At 40.1% G+C, this 18,334-nt stretch overlaps 1 protein-coding gene across 5 annotated transcripts in view; it reads left to right on the top strand.

Moving 5' to 3' along the window:
- The window catches only part of LOC109032713 (uncharacterized), a 393,313-nt gene that overhangs the window by 57,151 nt on the left and 317,828 nt on the right, over positions 1 to 18,334 (top strand). The window lies entirely within an intron of this gene.

Below are 18,334 nucleotides of genomic sequence, written 5' to 3'. Positions count from 1 at the left end.
CTTTTCCTCATCCGTAGCCGCTATATAAAAAAAACCGCAAAAAAAGGCCTTTTTAGGCCATTTTTTCAAAATAGCGGAAAATGCTCACCAGATACGCGTGCGGAAACTTCAGATTCGGATTCAGCGACCCAAAAAACGTAAAGTAAGCCAAAAAAATCGCTGTGTACCCAAAATTCCAGGTAGCCTCATTTTTAGCTACCAGGCGCCTGGACTAAAGGATGTAAGTTCAACATTCGTCGTTTCCAGCGGCGAGGTAAGAATGATCGATCATCGAGGTTATAGGACATTTCGTTAACGGTTTTTTGTCCGCGCACCTGTTTTTTCCAGTAATTAACGTCCACGCGTTTTTTCGGCACGGGGGTCTTGGTCCACATGCCGGTTGAGATCCAAAGTTAATTGGCCCACTTGAAAATACAAACGACACTTACTCGCGACGTTTTTGGATGAAAACTTATAATGTCTTGGAAGAATGAGGGTTTGCTTGTTTTTTTTGTTTTGTCTGTTTGGTCCAACGGAGAATAATATATAGTTGAGAGTTTTGGTAAAAATGGGGGAGCGTCAATTCCATGAAACAAAATTCACTAAAACTCTCTAAACCTCTTTGGTGTAACAGGACTTAATTATCTATTTTTTTCTTTTACATTTTGTGCTTTTATTGTGCTGCAACGGGGTGTACGCGCAACAAAACGCTCAAAATTTGACGTATTTGACTCTAAAAGATCGATGTACAAATGGGTTAAAACTAAAGATTGCGTGTTTCTTGTTTTTTTCCCCTCTTTTATTCATTTTTACAGTTTCTGTCGGCACAACTGCGGCTCATTGCGATTAATGTCGCTTGGAAAAGGTTTTACAAATATTTGTCACGTTTTAAAAGTATAAATGTTTTCAAAATGAAGTAATAATTTCGTAAAGAAAAAATAAATAAAGTACCTATACATATATAAGGTATATTTATTGTACATTCAATATTTTAAGGATAGAAATAAAACCAAATATTCACCAATGACAATTTAAAAAGATGATTCAGAAGGAGAAAGTAATAACATTTCATTTAGAAAATGAGCAACCATAACAACACCTCCTTCTTTCTCAATTTCTCATTTCCATATTGTCAATATAATTTTACATACCGACTAAAATATAACGCTTGAACCAAGTCACCGTTGCTTATTTTACGTGTGGGCGTAAACTACTGGACAAAAAAGGTGCGCGGACAAAAAATCGTCGACAAAATGTCCTGAAACCATCATCGACATTTCCCCTTTTGAACCTGTGGTAAATAATCGATTTATCCAGGTGTCCGTTGCAAACACCCTGTTTATCGATCCTTTTCTATACGTTTAAATGACAGATCAATCGATGTATCGGAAAGCACGGCACGCCACTGGTCGTTTCTCCGACGGAAGAACGATACTAAATTTCAATGTTGCCTAATCCCTCCGGTAAGTTACATTTTTACCAGGAGGATCTCGGGCATTTCCTATAAAAAATGTCAACGATTTTTCCTCTGATCTCGTGCAAAAATTAGACACATTTTGCACAAAAATTGCACAGGTACATTCCTGTAAAAATTGAATTGTTTGTTTCAATTTGCAACCTTGGAATGGAGAGCCGTTCTTTCGCTCGGGAAACAACGCACTAATGGGGGTCTCCTTGCCGGATGATGACGATAGTATGAGTTCGGAAAAAAACTTCCTTTATTCTGCTGTGATAAGGAAGAACGCCGTATGAACATTCGAGAGTTGCGAATTTTCCTTCGATAAAATGTTTATTTTTGAGGAAAGTTATGAATATTTTCCCTTGAAATTTTCAGGAACTTTAGCTGAAATTGCGAACAAAATTGTCTAAAAAATTGGAATGAAAATATTTACAAGTTTACCAGGGCATCCGTGTTGTATCAAAGGAAATTTGGCAAGTTTTATCAAAGGTTCATAAGGCGTTTTTCCTTACCACGGCAGTATTGTAGTTGATACCTTACCGCACAACACTTTAAACTTGAGCATTATCAAGCTGCTTTCTTGAATATTTAACTTAATACCTATTTCATTTTTCTGTTTCAGGTATGTTTCAATGTCAGTTAACCTTTACGTGCCATGCAGGATTTGTAAGGTACATCCAACAATCTTAATTTTTTTACTTTTTAATCCTAAAGATATTGGTAAAAAGTTTCTCGTGTCTCAAGTATGAGACTCATTTAATCGTCAGGTACACCTCAGCCAAATGTTCACAGGTTTATTAAAAAGTTAAAACATTTTTAAAAGTTAATGGTTTAAAAAGTTTGATGTGAGGATCATTTTTAAGCGCTCAGCCGATAGGCAGCGCTTTTTGATTTCGACTTGCCTCTGAGTACTAGTATACTAGTGCTAATGCGTTTAAATGGCGCACCAGCTCATCGATGTGTAGGCTTTGGGGGGGGGGGGTCCATTTTTAAAATAAATAAAGCTGTGAAAACTGTATTTTATGCTTTTAACGTAATGCGCAGGTAGTTTCGATCGTTTGTCTATAAGAAAATTTCATAGCGGTAGAGTAATTCTTATCGAAATTGAACGTCGAACTCAAATGAAGCCTAAAAAAACGCGCCTGATGAGCTCAACGGTGAGCTAATTTTCGGGAAACAAAAATACGCGTTTATACGGTTTCCTTAGTAACCTTTGTTTGCTATCAGCTGATGTTTCATTTCCATTTCCCAGCCAAGTCGACGGAGTTTATACGTCCTTTCTTCATTAAATACATTTACTAACATCTGAGCGCTTTTCTAATACGACAGTATTAGAACTTTCCCGCTTGTTTTTCTTTTGAAAATGCGGTCGGATTAAACTATAGAGAATTGGGTTATGCCAGGTAAGATAAAAGATTCAGACTTCAGGGCTGCGTCCAAGTAGGATCAGATCAGGGAAGTCAAATGGACCACATTTCGCGATTAGGAACTACAATTTCTGACCCAGCTCAGGAACAACGTACTTACCGCTAGTCTCCCTATGCACATAAGTGTTTTGTTTACGGATGAGCCAGAAATTATACTACCTAATTACAAAATGATGCCCAAATGGTCGGAGCTTTCGCTTAACATTGGAACTTCTGCACCCAAAATCCATTTTTATTGAACTTTTGGAAATGTTCTACCTTTCAACCCCTTCTCAGGAGTAAATTTCAGTCCTAGACCCCTCATAATTTGGCTGTTGGGTCTAGAACTCTCCTATTACTTTCTAAAATAGTCCTCTTAAAATACTTTCTATGATTTCTGGTATGTTTTTTTTCTGAATGTCCTAAACTTTCCCCACCAAAAAAGGAAAGTCCCTCAATTTTATAGGCCGAAACTTTTTTGACCTTTGATCGCCTCCCATCCCTGGTAAAAATTGGCGATAGGAGATGCGTTTCAAAATACCATAGGAATTCTTATAGCCGGAGAAAGAAGGCAGTAGAAATTCATATAGCTGGCCATAGAAAGCGGAGCAAATCATATAGCCGGGCTATACGAAGCGATAAATAAGTATACAGCTGGGCTATAGTTCCTATCGCCGGGCTTTACACTTTATCGCCGCATTGGCTATAAAAGGCTATAAGAAATTGTGTAGAAATTCGAGTACTTTGGAAATCATTAAGTTTGATACGGAACCATCTTAATATTTTCAAAACACACATTATATTTTCCATTCATACATATTTTTTTTCATAAATTAAAATGAGAATAATCCATACAGGATGTGCAAACATTCCAAAATCATGAGTTGAAAAACGCTGACTCCGCGAGATTATATATTGGAGCCTAACACAGAGCGAAGCGGCGGCGTGCTGCCAGCGATAAGCGCGCACCAGCGCCTACAAACCTAACAGGGATACTTCACGCATTGCGCATTGTGTGAAGAATCCCTGTTAGGTTTGTAGGCGCCAATGCGCTTATCGCGCTGGCTGCCCGCCCGCCGCTCCGCAATGTGCCACGGCGCTTGAAGCAACTATTTCACATCAGAGGTATTGCACAGTATCATACGAAATTGAAGGCGCTCCAACATGTTAGGAATGGCAGGCATCCTTCAAAAGTACGGAGCTTTCCGCGCAGAATAAATCAAGATACTACGGCCCAAAAATAGAGTGATAGTCCAAAAACTCACTAAGTCCTAGCATCCGTAATTAGTAACAATTAGCATACACTTTATCGCCTGGGTGTTGCTAAGTCGCCATCGGCTATAAAAGATTATAAGAAATTGTTTAGCCGGCTGTAGAAGCTATTGAAAATCTTACAGCCGGCTTTAGGTCTATGATATTTTGGAACACAGATTCTACTGCCAATTTTTACCAGGGATGGGAAAGTTCCGGTCGCGGTGCGGCGCTGCAAATCTCCCTCCCCTTTCCCTCCCAATGAGTGCATTACCTAATTTGCAAAGGTTCCAAGGTGGGCCTTGGACTCCATCTTTCTCTCCTAAAATAATCCTCCCAAAATATTTTCAATGATTTTAGGCGTGTTTTTTCTGAATGTCCTGAATACCCTACCAAAAGAGAGCTATCCCCTAATTTTACCCTGGAAAGAAAACTCCAGCCGTGGAAGCCGTACTTATGGGCTACATAGACATTCCGCCCTCGTTTCAGGCTCAGAGGCCAAAAATTCCGGGCGTAGCAGCCGGAGCAATCCAAGCTACGGCTTCAGCACCCGGAACTCTCGGCCTCTAAGCCCGGAACGGACGGTATGTCTAGCCGGTACGAACGGTATATAGCCCGCACCTTTTTTTCAGTGTATCGGCTAAACATTTATTTGACCTTGGACCTCCTCCCGTGGGAAATTCTGGTCTCGATACTGGAGCCCTCCCCTTTCGCCTCCGGATGAGTGCATTACTTAATCTTCAAAGGCTCTCCCAGGGGCGGAAACCCTGAAAGCAAGACAATGAGGATCCCTTAGCCGGGGGCGAGGGAACGAGGAATAATACCCCTCGGCGTCGGGGGTTTTTTCGCCAACCCTTTGACGCCGGCCTTGATTCACTTAAGGGTTGATTCACTGCTAGGTAAGATAAATGGTCCAGGTTGGGGCGGATGTCGCGCGCGCTCCGCGGAGAGTGCATGCGGCCCCGTCTCATTTTCATGCTCCTCCATCCCCCGAAGCAACAGTGACGGCACCCATCCCCCTCCCCCACCGGAAGTCAAAACCGCACAACTCAAGTTGAAACCCTGGGTGGATACGTGTTTCTTGCCAAGTGGTGTCTTTCCCGCCCCGTGCCGACACCCCTTTTTCCATTTACGGCGAGAAGCAATAACGTCATATACAAGTCGTGCGTGCCGCGGGGGCGGGGGTTTGGGGTGGGGGAGGAATATATCGAACGGAACTCGATATCGCGCGTGGAGGTCTAGACGTTTCTATTTTCAGTATTGACTAGGATCCCTGGTCCCTGGCGAATTCGTGCCGGGATCTTAGAAATTCGTGAACTCCCCCCCCCCCCCCCCTTCCCCTGACACACAGTGCGGCATCTTCATGGAAGATGCAGACAAAAATCGGTAAAAGACACCTAGTTTTAAATAATGAAGATAGTAGCCACTAGACAAGGTACGAATTTAAGCATTCTGATACATGTTTCTCATCCAGAATTTCACGTAGAACACGAATCTTGCATCAAAACTACTGAAATCGACCCCTGACTAAGATGCTTACGTTTTAATTTTACATTGGTTCAAGGAAATTTGAATTGCCTGGTCACAAGAAACATAATACTCTACATGAGTCAAATCGCGCTCTACAACAGTTTTGGCAGGCTTCCTAATCGGCATTGTTCGTTTCCCAACCTTTATCGCTCAAAGTGGAAACAATTTGCTATAGCTGAGCCAAAGCGTTGAGATCGAGGTTGCAAGATTTTCATACTGCAGAGACTGTCCTGTCGTGGTAACATTTATAGACTCAAGTAGACTGTTGAGTCTATATGAGCGGGAGGTTTGAATTCACGCGTCAAGAAACATTAGATTTCTTGGTTAGGAGTGATATCAGTGATTTTCGTTGCGCGAATCGTGGTCTACGTAAAAACTTTGTTAAGAAACACGTATCAGAATGCTTAACTTCCTAGCTTGTCTAATGGTCCATTTTGGAACACTCTCTTCAAAGACGTCGGATCAAATCGGAGAAATGGCGATTGGCGGATCTAGGAAGGTAACGTCGTTTTCTCACCTTTTCTCACCATCTAAACTAATGGAAACGTATCGATTCTCGGATGGATCAGGTTAATAATCGATCATTCAACACAGCTTGAAAAGCTAGAAAGCTAAAAAAAACGCTTTTTTAATGTATTTCAGTCAATTGGTGAGGAAAGAAGTTGAAGTGCCCTCTTTTGAGACTCAAGATAAAAGTCAATTATTGATGTAGCTATTCGTATGCAAGTTTAATTGAGGGGCCTGGAGGATAAGGCACTTAAGTGCAGTTTTTGCTTTTTCGAGAAACACGTGTTTGAAGTTTCGAAATTTCATGGAGCCCTCTGACGGAAAAGCAAGGAAACTTTTTGATGCTTTAAAGTTGGATTTAAGTTGTGAATTTTCCACAGAATATACTTTCAAACTAGTTTTAGTCGAATTCACGAATATCTTATTTTTTTTCAAAAACTGCACGTATGCGCCTTGTCCTCCAAGCCCCTTAACTGAAAACAAACTGATGTATCTGAAAAGTACTAAGAATCCATAGTTCTCCTTAAAAATACAGATTTAATCGGAGGAAATGTGGCAACACTCGAGCGCTCATCATACTGCGTCCTTCCTAAGGACGACAAGTATTTAGAACTCCATGATCATTCCGCCGGTGCTTAGTTTTCATCCAGTCCAGCAGTAATCATTTTTTTCTACTCATTTTTCCCCCAGATTTCAGAGGTTCAAAGTAGAGGCAGAGAGAGAGATCCTAGGATATCCTCTCGAGAGCGGTTTAAGAGCAACATGCCTCGGTCGGAGCCGAGGCATCGGCGCCAGATGGTGCTGAAAATTAGCACTCCTCGTATAAAATATACACATTTTATCGGGCAATCTGGCAAAGTCGGGCGGGGACTCGTCACTGACTTTTAATACGTGGAGCGTTTTTCATCGGAACGGAATCGGATTTTATCCGCTCTCCGCGGAGCGCGAGGCGGGGGGGGGGGATGGCAGGAGGGGTGGAGGCAGGAGGAGGGGGGGGGTGCGCGGCGAAACAAAAAGTGAATTTAATTGCGAAAAAAGGTAGAGGAGAGAGGATCCATTAGAGGACTCCCATTCGGAATCTTCTTTTCTCGTGCCTTTCCGCTACTGATAATGTTATTCAATTTTCCCGCTATTCGTGCCGCGAGCAGGGTTGCAATTTTTCATGTAAAATAAAAAGTCCGGATGAAATATTCCATGAATTCCAGAAAAATATGAGGTGCCAGGAGGCTTTGCCCCCTGGCCGCTACGCGACCCAGCCTCTGGGGCGTTGCGCGCCTCCAAAGGCCGCTTCGCGACGAAACCGTCGAAATCGACCGTCGGCGGTTAGTGAGCAAATGATTTTATTGAACATCAAAACGATGTCTCAAAGAAAAATTTCCCGCTAAACAATATTCTCAATGACTTTCTCCTTCAGTACACTGAATTCTGATTCCTTTTTTGGAAGTCTGCCTTGATTGCGGACCACATATAGCTATCCATGACTAAATAAAGGCCACTGAAAATAAAGGCCTACTCTATTAAAACTCTGACCTTTGTATTCCCCTTATTCACTCCTGCCTATCGATCGTCTTACCCCGTCCATCGAGCGTCTTAAAAATGATTTTATCAGGACAGAGAGGATGACTTTCGGAAGTAATAGTGCAAAGTTAAATGAAAGGCAAATAGGTTTTGCTTGTTGCACTGGAAAAAAAAACACATTGGATCTAGAGTCCAGACTCTTGAAAACACTGACTAGAAAACAAACTCTCGATTCAATCAGATTTTTGCCTAAATCGAAAGGAAATCCGCTCAAATTAAGAGGCTTGGTTCTTGATGTAAGCAAAAATCCGACTGAATCAAGAGTATTTTTTCTCGTCGATGTTTTTAAGAGTCTGGACTCTAGATTCAATGTGTTTTTTTATCCCCAGTGTGGTGATTTTTAGTGCGTGTTGCGTAGGCTAGACAGTCCCCGAAAATATGTTTCATATTTAAGTGATGCTTTTCGTATTTTTTACAATGAAATTTTCCACAGAAATTTCCAGTCTCTCATATTTTTCTCAAAACTTTGGCACTCAGGCGGATCTTAGTATCATATGCCAAGTGCGTTGTCAAAATACGATTCTTCCACGCGCGCGGCTGAATTTTTTTGCGAAAAGCGTCAGCAATGGCAGTCGTGGGAGGGAGGGGGGGGGGGGGGGGGGGGGCTCAGTTAGAGAACAAAAATACTCGCCTCCCCGGTTTGAAGAGTTTTCGTCAAATCGAGTCCTATAAGTAGTCGCAGAACGAGGAAAAAGACCTAAAACTTTAATCAAATAAGGTAAAAATACAATGAAGTACGCTGCCAAGTTAAGGAAAAACGCCGTATGAGCCTTCAGACATTGCCAAGTTTTCTCAGATAAAAACCGAATTTATCAGGAAAATTGTGAATATTTTTTCCAAAAATTTCAGACGATTTTGCTTGCAATTTAATATAAAATATCTGATAATTTCAAGGAAGAACATGCAGGAATCTAGTCAAAAATACATGTTTTGTCAAGAGAAATTTGGCAACTCTCGAATTCTCATATGGCGTTCTTCCTTAGCATGACAGTATGTTGCTAAGTGAAATCTAATGTTTGAGGTCGAACGTTATTGAAGAAGGCTTCAGTCGTAGAGATGTGGAATGGGACACAGAAAAACACTCAACTCTCCTTCTGAAAAGCCTTTGACGAACTGAGGCCGGGTTGGGCTCGGAACAAAAGAAACTTCCTGAAATAATAATCATTTTGGATAAAAATATACGCAGGTACGTAATGACGAATCATACTCCAGGGCAAATGCGTGGGGCGTGAAGTAAACCAAGGAAGCATTACCGGGTTAGAACTAGGGGAGTGCATTTTAATTGCAATCTGCATTAATCCTCGTCCTCTCCTTTGATCTTCGTTTCTTTTTACATTTTCAGACTGAAAAAAGGGGAATAAAACTATTACTTCGAGCCAGATCGGCCAGAGGTTTCCGTTTCTAACAGACCGTCAGCTATGATTATATATTTTTTTGGTTTACGGACAGTAGGTCTACAAGAAAAAGGGCTACCTTTTTTGGTCTACAGTCAAAATGTCCACATGAAAATGCATATTAAAATAGTGTTTATATAGTAAAATATGTCTGCGGTATTAAAATGTCTTTAGTTTGACTGCCTACTCCAAAAATGTCAAAGTACGTATTTATATCGTCTGTTAAGAATCTCATTTGAAAGTGTATCCCCAAAGACAGGACGAGGCTGTGGATGCTGCAGAAGCTGATGCGTAAAAATTGTGAGTCACATTTCGCGAATAATTGACCCTATAAATATCAACATGTATATTTTAAATATATTTTATTTATTTTTTTATTTTATAAATATATTTTGCATATTTTTAGTGACCAACATAAATATTTTGACATTTTCTAAGTGGGCAAACAAACAGTTTACATTTTAATAGCATAGATATATTTGACTGTAGACATAATTTCAGTAGGCATTTTAATGTAGACGTTTTGACTGTAGACTAAAAAAGGTAGCCCTTTTTTTTGTAGCCCTTTTTTTGTAGCCCTTTTTTTGTAGCCCTTTTTTCTGTAGACGTACTGTCTGCATACCATTTTTGTTTGTTTTTGTGTGTGTCGCAATTACTGTCTGCATACCATTTTTGTTTGTTTTTGTGTGTGTCGCAATAGGTGGTTTTAAAATGGCCAAGGACACACCCAGATCGTTTTGCCTAACAGCAAATCTGCCCTAGAAAAATTTGGAAGAAACTTGGAAGAGCTGAGTGAAACTAGAAAAATTATAATCGAATGACACATTCCCTGTGTTGTTTTACTGATCTGCCACGAAGCAAAGGGGTACTAGGTAGTTCCGGTTGGCTCTATTCATTCAAAATACATACCCAGATCGTTTTGCCTGACATCAAATCTGCACAAGAAAAATTTGGAAGAGCTGAGTGAAACTAGAAAAATTATCGCTGAATGACACATTCCCTGTGTTGTTTTGCTGATTTGCCACGAAACAAACGGGCACTAGGTAGTTCCGGTTGGCTCTATTCATTCAAAATACATCAAAATGGGTAAAAAAAGGAGCCGACCGGCTAAAACTTATCCACCTCTCATTTTGAATTTTGGCGCGACACGCCGCACAGTGGATCGAGTCAATTAGAGAGGTCGGGCATAAAATGTTTGACTAAAATTGTATATTTTGATGCTTATTTCTTTACATTTTAAATTTTAATGGGTGTTTCTAGGAGACAATTTCACGAGGAAACCAATGAAACCACTTTTGAAACCTAAAGTTTTGTTTAAACGGAGTTATGAGCGTTTAAAGTTTCCAAATTTTGTCCGACCTCTCCTACTGACTCGATCCACCGTGCGCCGGACCGCCCGGAAGCACGACTTCGGCAGGTTGTCCAGGATTCAGATCGACATGAAAACTTTTTCTTTCTAAATTTGAATTTCAATTTCTGAGGCTTTATTGCGTTCATCGTATTCTACGTCAAATGGGTCTGTTGCAAACTTTTGCTATATCAAAACTAAGATTTGTTTCTTATAGATAATGCCTCAAAAATCACGATGAGCGCAAAGTCTGAAATGCACTCATAACTTCACAATCTGCGTAAGAAATTTGCGGTTTTTTGAGCTTCCCGCTTCAAAAACGATACTACGGCACAGGTGAACATTTTGTTAGAGGAGGCGTTCCATCATCGGCAATATTCATCATGGCCGACGCCAATTCGCCAAAACACGTATGATGAGACGAGATAACACCTGAACAGCATTAGACCAGATAACAATCGGCGTGTTTACGTTCATATTTTCCTCGCCCGCCTTGATTGACCCTGAACTCACCTCGAATTACGCGCGGAACTGCGGAAGCGTCGGCCATGATGAAAATTGCCGACGATGGAACGACTCCTCTGACAAAATGTTCACCTGTGCCGTAGTATCGTTTTTGAAGCGGGAAGCTCAAAAAAATGCAAATTTCTTACGCAGATTGTGAAGTTATGAGTGCATTTCAGACTTTGCCAATGCGCTCATCGTGATTTTTGAGGCATTATCTATAAGAAACAAATCTTAGTTTTGATATAGCAAAAGTTTGCAACAGGCCCATTTCGATGTAGAATTTTGTTGCGCTTTCCCTCACGAAAGAACGTAACTACATTTGAATGTTGCCGAATTTCCCCCCGCAAATTACAATTTTATCAGGGGAATCTCGGGCATTCCTAATTGAAAATTGACCGCAACTTTCCCTCTGATCGCATGTCAAAATAGGAACAAATTTGGAGAAAAATTACAGTGGTATAAAAAAATGCATCCTTTCAGTCAATGTTGCAACCTTGGCACGGAGTACCATTCTCTCTCCTAAGAGACAGCGACATATCGTCGCTTGTCTGACGTCAGGGCGTATCGCAATGGAGATGTTGCATGTTTGAGGGATTTGCGATTTGACCATTGACTCCTCTGTAAAAGTTTGCGAGAAACACGATGGTGCCACCGGTTTTCTCTGAAATTATCTCCCAAGCTCAAAAAAAGCTCTCAAAGTGAAGCCAAAATGGAGGGAATATCCCACCCTACCCTGAGAGTTCACCTCTACATCAAAACAAATTCTCCATGCAAAGATAGGGAGCAAATACATCAACAGGGATGCCGTGTTTTCAGTTTTGGAGTCCCCAAATAAAGTGGCAACCCTGCTAATGTATTTGCTCCCTATCTTTGCATGGAGAGTTTGTTTTGATGTAGAAGTGGGCTCTCAGGGTAGGGTGGGATATTCCCTCCATTTTGGCCTCACTTTAAGAGCTTTTTTTGAGCTTGGGAGATGATTTCAGAGAAAACCAGTGACACCATCGTTATTCTCGCGAACTTTTACATAAGAATCGATGGTCAAACCGCAAATCCCTCACACATGCAACACCTCCATTTCCGCGTGAGACCTGATCGCCATTCAAATCCATACTCTCCGAGGCTCCAGAAGAAATGGAGATTCGAACACGCTAGAATTGCCGGTTTTCTTCAATTAAGTGTTTATTTTTAAGTTAAGTTACGCATATTTTTCCTTTAAATTCTCAGGAGCTTCAGGTGAAATTGCGAACAAATTTAGCTGAAAAATTAAAAGAAAAACAATCACAAGTTTGGCAGGAAATTCGTGTTATATCAAAGGAAATTTGGCAACGCCTGAAAGTTCACACGGCGTTTTTACCGAGCACGGCAGTGAGTACACCCTTGCGTTAGAAAAGCAACGATATCGCGGTTCTCAATTTTGTGCCCTGTCTAACGGTCCCTACCGATAATTTTACATCCGGTGAAGAAATCTCTCTCTCTCTCTCTCTCTCTCCCCCTCTCCCTCTCTCTCTCCCCCTCTCTCCCTCTCTCCCTCTCCCCCTCTGTAGGATTGTTTCAAAATGATTCTATCTTATAATAAGGAGCTGAACTCCCTAGCACGGCGCCGCGCCGTAATTCCGTAAACGGTCCGACAACCGGGGCGGGAGGAGGGGGGGAGGGGGCTAGACGATTGATACCGCAATCCAATTCAAGTTATCGCCTCCACCGTGAGCCTTCTTCCACCGTCTTCCAGTGGCGAGGCGTGAATGATTGACTATCGATACCTCTCCAACTGAAACTATGGTGAAGAATCGATTATTAGGGTGTTGGTTGCGAACACTCTGTATATCGATTCTTTTACGTAGGTTTAAATGGCAGATCAATCGATGTATCGCAGAGCACGCCACGCCACTGCCGTCTTCATTCGTGCTCCCTCGTGGGAATGGCTCAGAGATACCGCTTGAAACCCGCGATTCGTGCCAGGAAAATCGTCTCCACCGACTTCCGAGTCGCCCCGGGAATTTTTCCGATCTAGTTGCCTACTCCACACTTCGAAGGGGCAATCCGCGGAACTTTAAGTTCATACGTAACTCCGACTACGAGCTCGTGTCTCTATTGTGATGCTGGTTGCGTGTCTAGGACATTGCAGGGGCGCAGTAAGGTGATTGAAGGGGCTTGGGAGACAAGGCGCTTAAGTGCAGTATTTGAACAAGTTGAGATGTGAATGATCATAAGTAAAACTAGTCTTGATACATTTAAATATGAACACTTACACGCACACGAAGCCCTACATGTTGTTTCTCAAGTAAACCAGAAATATTAATTCTCTTTTGCAAAATGTAATCCAATCGTGGTCCCTTGTCGCAAAGTGTAGTCCGAATGAAGCTTCTCCGGCAAGCTGATTACTAAAATTGATAGACAAAGTGGTAGGCAAAGAAGACAAAGGGAAAATGGAGGGATCTAATTGGTGGAAGCGCATGGTTGCAAATGTATCACCTCTCTCTCAATAAACCAGTGATGGCCGTCATAGAAAACAACAGATGAAGCTAATCTTTGAACGATGCATTTCTAGCCTACTCCTTATCGCCGGAGAGTTAGAACAATCTAAGAACCGTGTGAATTTTTTCAACATGGCGGCTTATGAAAAAAGCGCGGACTACGAATGGTTTTCCGTATTGTCATGGGAACGGAGTTCCCCATGATATTACAATCGTTCCGTTGCTATCGCTATGGGATTCCCTATACCTCTGCGACCTTGAGCGTTTCGCCCAGTCTCCGATTTTTGGTTGATTTTCCGATGTATCAAAAACCGTTGTATTTTTTAGCCAATCATGTCTCTACGTCAAGTTGTGTTGATTTCTAAAATTCGCTTTCAGCGAGTTTTTTTCCACCTTGAGATGTCGTGTCTGACTGGTAAATCTGCGCAGAACCACGAAGTTCCGTTTTTGGGCAAATTCTTTTTTTTGGGAGGTTCTGATTGGTTATTTTTCGCCATCAGTTTTCTGTTCGTTGGTGCAAAAGATCGCCTACCTCGGTGTTCTTGAGAAGCCGCCATTATCCCACCTCAAATTTGAAAAATAGAAGTAAAGAAATAATAACCATCGTACAAGGTGGAAAATTGTTCTGGAGGACTCGTTACGGATAAAGAAGTCAAAATTAGAGCTCGATTGATTGATTTAATTCATGGATACGCAAATATTGCCTTAGCTTAACTTCCGCGATCGGAATGCATGCTGGGATGAACCTCGAGACGCATTAAAACAGTGCGAACCATGGCTCCTACAGCAATGCGCTTCATTTCCCAAAAGCAGTCAAGGTCTCTTGTGATAAGTCCCGCCCATTGCCCGAGTCTTTTAAATGGTATTTTTACTTATTTCGCTCACGTTGATTCGTTATAGCCTAGTTGACTAAACCGCCTCGTATTTTTGATTAGGTGCGGGCACCCGGCGATCGGGAGTTCGATACCCGACGATGGGAACTACTTTTTAATGGTTGTATTGAATGTTTTAGACTAATCATCAAAAAATAATTAATAGTAGATGATAAATGTACGAACATTTTCTCGTGAGTTAATCTGTTAAACAAAAATACTGGAATATACCTCCTTCATATAATCAGCCACATGTTCCCCCAAATTAATGACGTTATTTTCTTTTTTCAATAAAGTTAATTTGAATTCAACGTTCGTAAGTTAAGCAAAAAGTACCTATTGATACAAATAGAAAGACATGAAAATAGTATGTCTAACATTTCAGTTGTTTTTTTTTTTATTTATTTTTTGTTTTTTTGTTTTTTCAATAAAACAAATTGACTGGGACTAGAATCATCGTATCTCTGAAGACAAAAGCTAAGTTTTTTGATACAGAAATACTAATACAGGGTGATCCAAAAGTCCCTTCCACCCCCTCTAACTTTTTACCTAATTGAGGTAAAGATTTGAAACTTGGGGGATATTCCTAGGTCAAAAGGAGCTACTTTTTGGCCCCCCTAAAATTTTCAGGGGGCCCCCCTTAGGGGGGCAACGGCCCCCAACTTTTAATTTTCAAATGGGAAGACCCCTTTGTGATAGCTCGTTCGAAAGAGCATAAATAAAGAAAACTTTTCGCGCAAATCCGAAGTCAATATCTCAAACCGTCTCAAAATGGCGGCCGTTTAAAGTTCAAAATGGCCGAAAATTCACACCGGTTATTTGTCGATGGATTTGCGCGAAAATCGGTATGCAGGGGTATTTGACACGAGAAAAACGAATTTGACGTTAGATTTTCAAAAAAACCAAAATTTCCAAAATGGCCGCCAGTTAAAGTTCAAAATGACAAAAAAATTGATTTTTTTAGAAATTTAAGTTCAAATTTGTTTATCTTATGCCAAACTACTCTCAAATTCCAAGTCTTAGGCAAATCCATCAGGAAAAAACCGAGGTGACAATTTTCGGCCATTTTAAACTTTAACCATCGGCCATTTTGGAAATTTTGGTTATTTTGAAAATCTAACGTCAAATTCGTTTTTCTCGTGTCAAAATACCCCTACAAACCGATATTCGCGCAAATCCATCAACAAATAACCGGTGTGAATTTTCGGCCATTTTGAACTTTAATCGGCCGCCATTTTGAACTTTAATCGGCCGCCATTTTGAAGCGGTTTGAGATATTGACTTCGGATTTGCGCGAAAAGTTTTCTTTATTTATGCTCTTTCGAACGAGATATCACAAAGGGGGTCTTCCCATTTGAAAATTAAAAGTTGGGGGCCGTTGCCCCCCTAAGGGGGGCCCCCTGAACATTTTAGGGGGGGCCAAAAAGTAGCTCCCTTTGACCTAGGAATAACCCTCAAGTTTCAAATCTTTACCTCAATTAGGTAAAAAGTTAGAGGGGGTGGAAGGGACTTTTGGATCACCCTGTATATTCATCCTTTATATAATCAGGGAGATGTTGACCCAAATATTGATGTATATTTTCTCTGTTCGCCCAAATTAATGATGGTATTTTCTTTTTTCAATAAAATTAATTTACATTCCACGTTCTTAAAGCAATATTTTCTCCAAAATTCAGCAAAAAATAACAATTTATACCTACGCAAAAAGTAAATAAATAAATAAAGCAATGACATGAAAGTAGTATAGGTAGTACACATCTAACATTTCGGTTACATCTATTTGAATGAAAAAAATGGCAACTTAGGAAGCACATAGGTCACTTATCGACGGTGAAACTACCAAACCACGTATCTCGGTTTGCGACGTCGCAGACTTCCTGTCATACTTTATTTTTTAAATGAAAAGCTACTTAACGTCCAGTCTTGAAAATTTCCGTGATTTTTCCTCTTCGTGCGGAGAAAATTCTGTGAAAATTTCAAGGAATGATATTGATTTGGTCCACTTCAAAAAAATAAAATGTGAGCGGAGATTTTTAAACACCGCAAACGAGATACGTGGTTTGGTAGTTTCACCGTCGTTATGATGCGTATTCGGGCATATGCGTAGAGTAAAAATATCATACTTTACGCCGAAAAAACGAAACTGAAAGTTAAATGCGTTAACTTCCAAAAACCATACATAATCCAACGAAAATAAATAATTGGTAAATAACAGCTTTCTTGTATGCAAAGAAAAAAAATTAAAAATGTTAAAAAAGAGATGTCGACACAAAATTACATAGCCCCTTCAATTCTGAAGATACTACAAACGAACTGTACCTTAAAATTTTTATATCCCAGAAGCAAAAGTTCCCATGACGAATATTGCTATCGCTAGCGATTGCAAAAACCAACTTGTTTACTGATTTAAATCGATAGTTATTTCACATATTTCCGCAAATTTTGGCAAATTATCTCGACCAAAGTCACAACAAGTGCATAAATTACGAAACTTTCGGTCATGATAAAATAATTTTATACCTGTATTTTCTGCGCAACAATAAAACAGCCTCAAAAATTAGCATCATCGGCGGACTACTGCATAGCGACTCTATTACACTCTATGATAGCCGTAGATGCTTCTGGGAATACTACCTCCAAAAAATCTAATTTAAAGAAAAATTCGAAAAATGCTGGCATGAATTTTTTGGTTTTTGGATCCATCCCTTTCATACAAAGTTTAGGTTCAAGACTTTTCCTTGACATTTTCAAAGAATTAAACACCAATAGCGAGCTGGACGGTATCTGCTTTACGTTCGGGTTTCCCACAGCGTGACAACCTCGCTCATTTGTTTAGCCACACATCCACATTAAGACTAACTAGGCAAGGGAGTGAATTGTTCCATAATGGAAGGGTAGGCGGTCATTACGGCCTAAACTTCAAGAGCGTAATCTGAACTTGACAATAGTTTCCGTGTCAAACCAGTGCCTTGTTGTGTTTCTTGCGTAAATGAGATTATTAACCCAATTAGAAACCTGACCTAACCGTTATGTTCAAGCTATGAGAATCACCATTATTTTGAAGTCAAGACATGTACTGTTTTCAGTTGTACATAGTTATGACGTAAGTCACATTACACGTGGTTCGATTTGCGACGTTTCAGATTTCATGTCGAATTTCATTTTTTCACAAGAAAACTTAAGAACTTCACTAATCAGTCTCACTCGAGTAAGTAAGTAATTTGAACCGATTTTTACATACTATGCAAAATATTTCGTGTAAGATTTGAACCAATCGTTCATTTCTTTTTAAGAAAATGAAAAAAACATCGGTTATCATAAAACGCTGAATTCGTTTTTCTCGAAACACATAAGTGCTTTGCTAATGAATCAGCAGTTAAATATATGTAGGTATATAAATAAAACGACTAGATCTAACAACTAATATTAGGAAGTAAAGAGATAAAATAATAAATTTAATCATTTTTAAGTGATGGACTTAGCTTCTAAAAATTTAAATTTTTCATATTGAAATTCAGGTTACACAAATTAATAACAAAATTTCTGGTTAAATCAATTGATTTAATAACTAGATATATAAAACATGATTATGTATAAAATCGAAATTATTTTGAAGGTATACGTTTTTTGTTTGTTTCTTGAATGAAGTAAACTGTCCAGGTCAATAGATTTTCCCCGGACCTCGACTTGCGGTGATTGCATTGCGAGAGTGAAAAAGTAACTTAGTTATCCGGTTGAACCCCGTGCTGTCGTGCTATGCGAAAACAACGTACGAGTTTCCGAATGTTGCCACATTTCCTCCAGAAAATCTCGAAGTTTTTTTTAAATTTTTTAAAATATCTGTCCTCCGATTTTTCAGAGAATTTCCTTCGTAATTTAATTTGATCTGAAGTGTCCGGCAATTTCACAGTAAAATATGCATAACTCTCTTCATTTATTTTTTGCAAAGCAGGAAGTTGAGAAATGCTCGACTCCGCAAGTTTGAATAGTCGCGCCTCAGGCCAAACACAGTGTAGTCGAGATGAGGCG

Source organism: Bemisia tabaci, chromosome 7, assembly GCF_918797505.1.
Source record: "Bemisia tabaci chromosome 7, PGI_BMITA_v3".
In the NCBI taxonomy this organism is placed as follows: Eukaryota; Metazoa; Arthropoda; class Insecta; order Hemiptera; family Aleyrodidae; genus Bemisia; species Bemisia tabaci.
Note: the sequence above shows the minus strand (reverse complement) of the source record. Positions and strands in the feature narration are given on the sequence as shown.